This window comes from Lepus europaeus, chromosome 8 (assembly GCF_033115175.1).
Source record: "Lepus europaeus isolate LE1 chromosome 8, mLepTim1.pri, whole genome shotgun sequence".
Lineage (NCBI taxonomy): Eukaryota > Metazoa > Chordata > Mammalia > Lagomorpha > Leporidae > Lepus > Lepus europaeus.
The window spans coordinates 25,161,072-25,167,996 of record NC_084834.1 but is presented as its reverse complement, the minus strand read 5'-3'; the positions used below and the strand labels follow the sequence as shown (position 1 = coordinate 25,167,996).

The 6,925-nt window shown below is 45.3% G+C and overlaps 1 protein-coding gene across 2 annotated transcripts in view; it reads right to left on the bottom strand.

Moving 5' to 3' along the window:
• Positions 1–4,572: 4,572 nt before the first annotated feature.
• The window catches only part of TMEM154 (transmembrane protein 154), a 44,345-nt gene continuing 41,992 nt past the window's right edge, over positions 4,573–6,925 (bottom strand). The window contains exons 8-9 of one of the 2 annotated variants that reach the window (XM_062199487.1): positions 6,685–6,847; positions 4,573–6,578 (exon numbers count right to left, since the gene is read on the bottom strand). The gene's annotated coding sequence lies outside the window, so the exon portion shown is untranslated. Of the gene's footprint in view, positions 6,848–6,925 lie in introns of both variants that reach the window. The other variant, XM_062199486.1, reaches the window with a different exon arrangement.

The following is a 6,925-nucleotide window of genomic DNA, read 5'->3' as shown; positions in this document are numbered from 1 at the left end:
CCTGGTCGGGGCACCGATCCTGTCCCGGTTGCCCCTCTTCCAGGCCAGCTCTCTGCTATGGCCAGGGAGTGCAGTGGAGGATGGCCCAGGTGCTTGGGCCCTGCACCCCATGGGAGACCAGGAGAAGCACCTGGCTCCTGCCATCGGATCAGTGCGGTGTGCCGGCAGCAGCGCGCCTACCACAGCGGCCATTGGAGGGTGAACCAATGGCAAAAAGGAAGACCTTTCTCTCTATCTCTCTCTCTCACTGTCCACTCTGCCTGTCAAAAAATAAAAATAAATAAAAAATAAAAATAAAAAATAATTAAAAAATAAAAAATAATAAGATGCATAATTCATCCATTTACTGTTAGTAAATAACATTCTAGTAAACAAATATCTTACCTTCAAACAAACGTTGATTCTAAACCTGCATATTCATTAATTACATAGAAATTGCATAGGAGATATTCTTTCTATCATATAGTGCTTTATTTTTCAATTAAATTTAGAAATGCTTTTCAATCTGTCAGTGAAAAATGCGCAACTTAGTGTGCAAACATGTGTGTATTCACAAAAATACGCAACTGAGAAAAGAATAATTCAAACATATCTAGCATATATCCCTGACATTTATAAAGCTATAAATCATAAGGAAAAAATGTTACACCCATGATTTTTAGCATGCAAGGTGGGAGAAATAAACCTAAGACCTTCAGTCAATTTGAAACTGACACATTTGCAGAGAAGTTCTAATCAGTACCAATGGGGCCATTTCTTATAGGAAGCTTACAAGGAGGAATGTACACATAGTTAGGACAGAAGCCAAGGGACAAATATGATGTCTGATGACCTAAATGACTTCCTGAGGTAATACTTTACAGGACTGGTAAAATGAGAGAGCCAAGGACTATATTTTTCCTTACTCTTAACTTTTTTTTTAAAAAAAGATTTATTTATTTATTTATTTGAAAGACACAGTTAAGAGAGACAGAGACAGAGAGGGAGAAACAAATATCTTCTATCTGCTGGTTCACTCCCCAAGTGGCCACAACAGCCAGAGCTGGGCCAAGCCAAAGCCAGGAGCCAGGAGCTTCTTCTGGGTCTCCCACATGGGTGGCAGGAGCAAAAGCCCTTTGGCCATCCTCTTCTGCTTTCCCAGGGGCATTAGCAGAGAGCTGGATCGGAAGTGGAGCAGCTGGGACTCAAACTAGTGCCCGTATGGGATGCCAGCAGTTCAGGCCACAGCTTAACCCACTACCCCACAATGTGAGCCCCGCTTATTTAACTAAGACAAGATATATGCTTATTAAATTATTATTACTCTACCAGACTTCTTTTTAGCTTGTGACTACCAGTATGCATTGAACAGGATTTGGCTCAATATTTGGTTCAATATTTAAATGCCAAAATTTTACATTAATGGTTAATAATTCATGGTTGATCAATTAAGGGTGGAAACTTGAACCAACTGTGGTGTCTAAACCTGGGATCTTTGGGAAGAGATAGGATTGGAGTAGCTTGCTGGGGTAGAGCCCCATCATGGGATCATGATGACTTTATGAAGACAGACACCCAACACAGAGGAAGAGGGTGCTTCCTGTGCTACTCCACTTCCTGACCCACCATGGGCCCCTCTCAACACGTGTGATTTGCCATTCATGTGCCCTCAGCAGACACTGGATCTTAGACTGCGAACCTCCAAAACTGCAAACTGAAATCAACTTTCTTCCTTCCTAAGAAGCCCTGCTCAGGTGTTTTATTAAAGGAACAAAAGCTTGACTAATGTAATACCTAGGATCCTTGCTTTTTCCGAAGGCACGCAGTTTTCACATGTTTCTGTGAATGATTTATAATTTCAGAGGTTTCACCTAAGTCAAGGAACACAATGGTTACACTCAACTGACTTTTACACTGGGAAAAGAAAGTTACTGTTTGTAGCAGCTATGTACCACTTATTTATTCCTTTACAGGCAGATTAAAGAGGAAAATTGTGAATATATATATATATATATATATATACTTAAAGGTTTTATTTATTTATTTGAGAGGCAGAATTACAGAGAGAGGGAGAGACAGAGAGAGAGGTCTTCCATCTGTTGGTTACTCCCCAAATGGCTACAACGGCTGGAACTGCACCAATCCAAAGCCAGGAGCCAGGAACTTCTTCCAGGTCTCCCACGTGGGTGCAGGGGCCCAAGGACTTGGGCCATCTTCTACTGGTTTCCCAGACCATAGCAGAGAGCTGGATCAGAAGTCGAGTAGCCAGGTCTTGAACCAGTGCCCATATGGGATGCCAGCACCACAGGTAGAGGATTAATCTACTGCACCACAGTGTCAGCTCTGAAGAATATATTTTTTATTGAAGTCTGATTTTTTTATTAACAAAGTGCCTGTATTAGGCAGCTCTCATCACTGTAACTGAACGTCTGAGACAAGCAATGTATGAAGGAAAGGTGTTATTTTGGCTCGCGGTTTTGGAGGTTCACAGTCCACGGTCAGGTGGGCAGCCCTGGTTCAGCATGTGGTGATGATGCTGGCACTGGCCGAGTCCCGAGGAGGAGCAGACCATCACATTGCAAGAGTGAGTGCACATGAAGCAAGGAGCGCACAGTGCACCAGGCAGTAGAGGGAGCGGCTAGTGCCCACTCAGCTTTTACACCCACCTCTCAAGAACCGCCTTCCCGGCCGGCGCCGCAGCTCAATAGGCTAATCCTCCACCTTGCGGCGCCAGCACACCGGGTTCTAGTCCCAGTCGGGGCACTGGATTCTGTCCCGGTTGCCCCTCTTCCAGGCCAGCTCTCTGCTGTGGCCAGGGAGTGCAGTGGAGGATGGCCCAAGTGCTTGGGCCCTGCACCTCATGGGAGACCAGGAGAAGCACCTGGCTCCTGCCTTCGGATCAGCGTGGTGCGCTGACCACAGTGCGCCTTCTGCAGCGGCCATTGGAGGGTGAACCAACGGCAAAAGAAGACCTTTCTCTCTGTCTCTCTCTCATTGTCCACTCTGCCTGTAAAAAAAAAAAAAAAAAGAATCGCCTTCCCAGGGCACACCCCCAGTGGCCTAAGGACCTCCCGCTGGGCCCACCTGGATTCAGTTTCCACCCTCTGAGGACCATCAAAGCAGGCACGAGTTCAGGGGTCATATCCTATTCAAGCCATAGCAGCAGCAAAAGCCAACAAAGATGGGATTTGCACCACAGGGTGTGATCACCTGAGCCCTCTGCATCTGAGCTTTAATTATTAAAAAAATTTTTTTCATTCACCTCTGTTTGTCTTTATTTATTTATTATTTATTTGACAGGTAGAGATATAGACAGTGAGAGAGAGCGACAGAGAGAAAGGTCTTCCTTCTGTTGGTTCACCCCCGAAATGGCTGCCATGGCCAGCGCCGTGCCAATCCGAAGCCAGGAGCCAGGTACTTCTTCCTGGTGTCCCACACGGGTACAGGGCCCAAGCACTTGGGCCATCCTCCACTGCCTTCCCGGGCCACAGCAGAGAGCTGGACTAGGACTAGAACCCGGCACCCATTTGGGATGCCGGCACCGCAGGCAGAGGATTAACTAAGTGAGCCACGGCGCCAGCCCCGACCTCTGTTTGTCTTAAACACTTTGACATTGTGCTTCTAATTTTACATGGTGCTGAAATTAAAGTCTTCCTGTTATCTAAGGTACTCAGGCTTAGGGGTTTAACCTATTAAATTAGCTTTTCAAAAAGAGCTCAGAGCATGGGCAGAATCCACGACAAGTTCTGTTTTACATAATTGTGTGGATTGCTATCTCATGAGCATGACATGTTACTTAGAAAAGGCAAGAGGGCACAAAAAAAAAAAAAACCCAAAAAACAAAAAACAAACAAACAAACAAAAACAAAACCCACCAGGCACCTACAAAGAATAACCTCCAAGAGACAGCAAAGAGGTAAATAAAATTGTGCCAGATAAGGCAGTATCGAGACAATGCCAAAGAACTGCTCAAAACAATAAATATTTCAGGCCCTGGGATGTTTGGGTGATGTGGCTCTTAATGACCAACCTGGCTGGCTCCACTCTGCACTAATAAACAGGGACTCATCCGGTCATTGTCACATCGCAGAAATGATTCTATACTCGAAGCTGCTCTGAGCTGAGTGGTGTAGCTATCACAAGGAAAGCCCAGAATTCACCCCGAGTGTCTTCTGGATATGAAAAAGTCACACGTGTTCATTTACTTTGGGATAAAACGTCAGTGTTTCTCCCACAATGAGAATTTCAGCAGTGCCTTCCCAGTGTGAAGCCACGTGTTATCACGGCATAGATTCTGAACGTGTACGGATTCTGACGGAAGCACCACTAAAGCCTATGTTTTATGTTTACGCGACATGACGCCTGTTTCCAGAGATGGTGTGAACGGATGGTTTAGCTGATGACTAGAGTGAAAGAAACACGGAAGCTTGCTTTGTAACACCCATTACATGACGCCGTTTACCGCATAGAGCCCCTGATCTCCTCCCACCCTGCAGGCAGGCGTCAAGGCGGACCCAGCCCTGTGCTCACGTTTGCATAACAAGGCTTTTACCAAAGAGAGGGATGACAGAGTGGGTGAAAAATTTCCAGGTGGGTCTTTTTATGTATTTATTGAGAAAAGTTTCCTGAGGAGTGGGACTAGGAATGAGACACTGTTAATTTAGGATGTTCAAAATATACAAAAATGCAACAAAGCTTATACAACCTTAACATCGCCAAGGTCAGATTTTTGCTTTGAATGGCTAATACAATCAAGATAAATTAGCAATTTATTTTTACGAATGATAATCTAAAGCACAAAATGAAATCTAGGTTTAAAAGCAGTTCTTGGAATTGTCATAAATATTTGATGCCTATTGGCTGAATAGTAATACAAAGATCCAGGCTGCTGGAGTTGATGCTTACCTGTTTTGATTCATACTAACTTCTTACATCTTGCCAAGATAAACTATCTTTTTAAAAAGTACCCTGTACACTGGGCAGTTATAAACTCAAGACATGTTTGCTTCTCCTGGAATTTGATGTTATTTAAAATACCAAATGAGAATATTTTTATCATATCATAAAACATGGCTGTCTCAAAGTGAGATTCCAGGGCCCCTTACACTTCTCTGAGCTTTTCAAGTTCACCATTTGATAGGGATAGGTCGAGTGTAAAGGTTTGAGCCTTTGGCAAAGATCTTAGCTGTCTGGAGAGAGAAAGAAGCAAACTGAAACTCTCCTGGGAAGCAAATAATGATGAGTAACAAACTAAATCCAATAGCCATAAGCAGAAAAAATAGAAAAATTATGATTGTTCAGAAAACGGCAATTTTGGCATAAATATCTGTAGAGCCGTAAGTGTGTTGTGGGTATGCAGAAGTGCAATGCAAATGCAGAGTTTTATCAGGATGTGCTCCAGAGAAGATGAAGGTGAATCTGCTGAAGCCAAGCACACGAAACCGTCTTTGCCAAAGTTCCGGGCAGTCCCAGGAGAGCGCGAGAGCAGTGGTTAAGCTCACCAAGACAGTTGTATCTTTCATCTCCAATCTGCAACTCTGCTTTTAAAATTAACGGGCAGAATTTAGAAGGCAAATGTTTGTTAAAGGCAGGAGAGGGGTAGTTTTCCTTTTGCATTAAGGCAGCCTTTCAAATGTAACACCCAAAGTGTAGCAGCAAATGTCTAGTTCACCTCATCTCCCCTCAGCTGTCATGTGGGTAGAAACACAAACCAGGTTTTTCATTCTCTGTGTCTTTCCTGGAATAAAATCCTCTAGTGTCCTGAGAGAACAGAGGACTCCCAATCTGCTAGATCCCTTGAAAAGCCAGAATTAGGATGGGGATTAAATGGAGACTGGTTTTCCATGAGTGGGAGTGGTCACTCATTGCTTTTAGCACCAGGGGGGTCAATAGATATTGTAAAGGATGCTGTCTCTGATGGGCAGGCCCCGGGCTCTTGGAGTTGCTGTGTTGAGGACGTGAGACTGCTCCCAGTCCCTTGTGATGCGTGATCCCTGCTGCCGGCAGGTGTTTCTTGTTCTCTTCTGTTTGTTACAAATAACCTTAAAGCCAGGTGAGACATAGATGTGTAACAGATGACCCCCTCCCCGCCCACACACACACCTGCACATACTCCCTATGTATAACAGATGACCCCCTCTTCCACCCACACACACACACCTGCACATACTCCCTATGTATAACAGATGACCCCCTCTTCCACCCACACACACACCTGCACATACTCCCTATGTATAACAGATGACCCCCTCTTCCACCCACACACACACCTGCACATACTCCCTATGTATAACAGATGACCCCCTCTTCCACCCACACACACACACCTGCACATACTCCCTATGTATAACAGATGACCCCCTCTTCCACCCACACACACACCTGCACATACTCCCTATGTATAACAGATGACCCCCTCTTCCACCCACACACACACACTTGCACATACTCCCTATGTGTAACAGGTGACCCCCCTCCACCCACACACACACCTGCACATACTCCCTATGTGTAACAGGTGACCCCCCTCCACCCACACACACACCTGCACATACTCCCTATGTATAACAGATGACCCCCTCTTCCATCCACACACACACCTGCACATACTCCCTATGTGTAACAGGTGACCCCCCTCCACCCACACACACACCTGCACATACTCCCTATGTGTAACAGGTGACCCCCCTCCACCCACACACACACCTGCACATACTCCCTATGTATAACAGATGACCCCCTCTTCCATCCACACACACACCTGCACATACTCCCTATGTGTAACAGGTGACCCCCCTCCATCCACACACACACCTGCACATACTCCCTATGTATAACAGATGACCCCCTCTTCCATCCACACACACACCTGCACATACTCCCTATGTATAACAGATGACCCCCCTCCTCCACCCACACACACACCTGCACATACTCCCTATGTATA